Below are 4818 nucleotides of genomic sequence, written 5' to 3'. Positions count from 1 at the left end.
GGCTGTTATGTCGGATTTAAATGTGCAAAAAAATATATTTTCCCTCACCTGCATAAAAACACGTTTTAATTTAAGGTAACAAGTAACACAACTCAGATCTAAGGGGTATTAATGGTATCCTGTTTTTTGTTATTACCTTAGTAAACTGATGAGGGCTAATAGCTATGATAGCTCTCCCTGCCTAACTAAAAGATAGAAAAAGATCATCACATCTTTGACAACTACCAAACAACTCTTTATCTTTCAGGGTACTATTATAGCATAAGCAACAGTTCATATGATACCTGCCAGTGTAAAGTTTCAGCTGTCAACAAATTAAGAGTGACATATATATACCTCCCAAAATGGTGTAAGACATTTTTGATTTGCATTTCTGTTTGTTTGATCCATAGCTCCTCTTTCATGTATGTCAAATTATTTTCTTTGAGAAAGACACTAAACCTCATTGCCTCCAAACATCTTGTATGGCAGCCATGTTGCCTTGAAAAGTAAATTGCAAAACACATTGTCTGCTAATTGTAGCATATCCATATTTAATCTAATTGTTAGCTTCTTTACAATTGTTTGAGCAGGAGATGTAATGTGGTGTTTTTGTGTGTAAAAATCCAGTAGTATGCCAACGTACCACATAAAATTTGCATATGACACTATAAAAAGTACAGGATACAAATAATCACATTTCAAACAGTCAACAGCCACAAACACCTGGACATGTACAGCCCCACCTGCTTTTTATACATCCAATAGCAAGCCTGTGCAAATTACTGTATAAACAAGTAAATCCATCCATTTGCATCTATATTTTATAACTCCTGTTTCAGTCTCAGGATGTTTTCATCTCTGGACCACTTCTGACTCTTCAACCTGACTGAATGGTTAAAAGCAACAACCATGGAATACATTGAGTCTGGTTCTGTTAGAGGTTTCTTCCAGTAAACGAGGGAGTTTTTCTCTCCACAGTCACCAAAGTGCTGCTCATTGTGGGAACTGTTGGGTTTCTCTATATTAAATACGATTTTAAGGTCTTGACCTTCTATGTAAAGTGCCTTGAGATAATGTATATTGTGATTTGGCGCTATATAAATAAAATTGAAACGCAAGGACACATTTTCAGCCTGATGGTGTACATCCAAAGTTCACTGGATCCAGACAGCTCCAGACAGCCAAACTGCATCATGCCCTTGGAAGGCCCTTTGTGCTAAATCATGTCTCTGTGCCAACCATGGGCCAGCAGGCCCCTTCCTCTACCCATCTTCATCACCAATCAGGGAATTGATTAAAGCTGCTACACTAAAACTCAGTGAGATTTCAACCTTATAAGAGAAGGTGTCACCAGATATGATAATGCTAATTCTGAAAGGAGACTTTATTATTTATGGTAATATCCAGAATGATCCTAAAGCTACAGAGGTTATACATTTTTCTCAAAGCTTTGAGCCAAACCATAGTGATAACAGAAGGGTTAAACATGGGGAATTTTTCAGTATGTGAATTACCTATCTCTGATCATCACTCTGTATTTTATGATTTCACTGGAAACATTGCATAGACCAAAAGATAAATTCTGGTTGTAAAGAGACTCATTGATAACCAGGATGAAGCTAAGTTTTGTGATATAATGAAATCAACTGAACCATACAGTCATGACTGCTCTTCAAATGACATGGTTAACCATTTGAATAACACCGTTGTCTGCCTATATCTACAAAGAAGCCATGATTGTGATTTATTACAGAGAAATACATATGGCAAGGAATTATTACTTCATCAAGATCATTACAGTGAATCCGGGGAACTCTAAAGTATAATTATCCATTATTCAGCAACTAGCCCCACCCACCTGCAGCTCTCTCCACTAAATTGTGAAGAACTGGCCCTTTTCTTCAAAAACAAAGTCACCTTAATCAGAGCCGGTATTACTTCTGACGTAAAGACAACAAATCCTGTAAAAATAATGCAACCAGGGCAAAATTGACCTTCATTACATTAAGTGAGCTTTGTGAGACCGTCTCTGAACGTCACTTCGCCACCTCATGCGTGGAACCTGTGCATGCAATATTCCTGATTTCAAGTAATTATAAACACAACACACTTAACCTTGACTATAATGCATTGACCAGCTACAGGCCAATATCCAACCTCTATTCATTAGTAAGATACTTATGTCAGTGCACATAAACTCAGAGAACAATATTCCGGAGGACTTTAATTTTGGCTTTAGAGCTTATCATGGCACTAAAATAATCAGTGAGCTCACACTAAAATCTGATGAAAACAGTTTAAATTCTAATCCTCCTGGACCTGAGTGCTGCTTTTCATATGATTGACCACTAGATCCTTATCATTCGCCTTAAGTATTTGGTTGGTCTGTCTCACAGTTTCCTAAACTGGTTCAAAACAGGAAGGAGGAAGTTTTATGTCAGCATTGGAGATCAGGTGTCTGACAAGCCCGATAGCTGTTTTGGGGTTGCACAGGGGAGCTGCCTTGAACCTTCATTATTCTCACTGCACAATGTTTGTTTCCAGCGTTATGCATATTATACAGAACTGTATATTGCTGCTGAGCAAAATGATGATGATGCTTTGTGGTGAATGTCTTTCAGCAATAAATACATGGATGAGCAGTAATTTCTGAAGCTTAATGAGGCTAAGACCGAAATCCTTTCAGTGACCAAAACCTAATTTTTCCACTTTGGATAAATCCGACAGTTGCTGAAAAGCTGATTCATGCCTTCAATTCCAGAGAGATTCCAGCTCATCCAGAACTCTGCTGTTCGACTCTTAAATAGAACCAAAAGGAGAAAACACATCAGTCCAGTTCTAGCTGCTCTGCACTGGTTGCCTGTTATACACAGGATTGACTTTAAGCTTCTCCTCCTTTTGTACAAAGCTTTGAAAGGGCTAACACCAAGTTACATAGCTGACTTTCTGCATATTCTGAAATCTCATATTCTATCTTATTTTCTCAACATTTTACGACAACTGTGTGAAGCTTTAAATATTTGCTTTAACAATTTTTCAGTCTATATATCTACTCTTCATTACAACTCAAAGTACACTACAAGTCACATTCAGCCATCTCCACACATTGTTAGAGTTCAGCGTCTTGCCAGAAGATACTGAAGCATGCAGACAAGAGGAGCCAGGGATCGAACATCGTGGGCCACAGCCCACCAAAGTTAGAGAGCTTTCTTACTCTGCCCCGTACATTGATAAAGGATTATTGTAATTTGCAAATAAGGCAAATGGAATAAGACATTATATTGTTTATTATTGGTAGAATTAAGGTGAATTATTTTCATAATAAGTGCTTACAGAGAAATATAATGATGAAACTTAAGGACTATCCATATCTATTTAGAAGAAAGGTAGCCCCAGTTTTAAAATAAATTAAAACCACAGTTAGTTGTTACTCATTAATCCCACTTGTTTAACGTTTCTGGTGGTCCTGAAGCTTTTATCAATAAAAAATAAAGTCTGTAAACACAACTGCTTAATATTAAACACTATACAATGACACAGATTACTTTTTTTTAATGGCCACATCATTTTTTAGAGCTCTGCTTGTCTCAGTAATGGCTCAGACGTTGGTTAGTTTTATTCTGAAAGTTTCTTTCCTTTCTTCGTGCTTCATTGCCTGGTTTTACTTATTTTCAAATGACAAATTTGTTTCACGGCTCACATTTAATCCTCAGAATATAATTTTTTAGACTATTTCTCCACCATAAACCAATACAGACAAATAGCAGTAAGTGCAGTAACAGTTCATTTATAATGATATTAATCTGTATGAACACATTTTAGTTCCACAATTTTTTAGTTCTCTCCATATTGTTGGCATAGTTACTGTTACGTGCCAGGCAGTGGGCATTGTGCTGTGTGTGTCAGTGTGTGTGTGTGTCTTTCCCTTCCTGCTGTCTCTGCTCCTCCCTGTTTTCTCTACAGGTGAGATGGGAGTGGTCCTTTCCTCCACTGAATTAGAGCGTGTCCAACCGGCAGTGGGGGGGTCTACAAAAGGAGCACACCTGAGAGTCTCGTTCCTTTTTGTTCTCTCTGGCCTCAGCCTGTGTGCAGCACCCATGATTTTCTGTTGTGTTGGTATGATAACAAACTTGCTAAAATACCATGGTAGCTGTGGTAGGAAGGAAGGACTAGGTAAGTTGGGTACCCTATACATTCACTCACGTAGATGCTCCTTTTAGTTTAGACACAAGTCAGTTTGGTTGTTGCCACCTTTGTAATATTTCAATTAAGCTATTTTTTAGATTATCAGATTAGGCCTTTTGTTTGGGATGTGTGTTTAAGCAGTAGCAAATAGTCAGGCCTAGTTTTGTTATATTTATTATTTCCTTTGTTCCTCCTTCCCCCATTTTCTGTGATTGTGAGTTCTGTCTGCATTTATAATTTGCACTTATAATTTTTAATTAAAATAAAAGACACCCTATTTGTCAAATCTGCTCTGACTCATCAATTTATTGGTTATTGATGTGTTACGGTCCTTCTGTACTCCTAGTTCCACCCATGGACGTAACAGTTACTTTGTCCCAATGATGCCCCTGGCTGTCACTGTTTTTGAACTTATGTTTTCATGCAGCAACATTGGAGCTGTATTGAGTACAACAAAAACAAGCTGTATTGTGAAGCCCTTTAAGCGCTTTAAAAAAAAACAATTTATACCTCAATACTCTTTCCACCATTAATAAACTTAATACTTACCCAATTCAGTGTAATTTGTTTATGCCCCGGGCTTCTGATCAATAATTGATATGCAACCATTCATTGGGGTGTAATATGAGTATCACTCAGTCATCATGACCC

Source organism: Paralichthys olivaceus, chromosome 6, assembly GCF_024713975.1.
Source record: "Paralichthys olivaceus isolate ysfri-2021 chromosome 6, ASM2471397v2, whole genome shotgun sequence".
Taxonomy (NCBI): domain Eukaryota; kingdom Metazoa; phylum Chordata; class Actinopteri; order Pleuronectiformes; family Paralichthyidae; genus Paralichthys; species Paralichthys olivaceus.
This window is presented reverse-complemented; position numbering follows the sequence as displayed.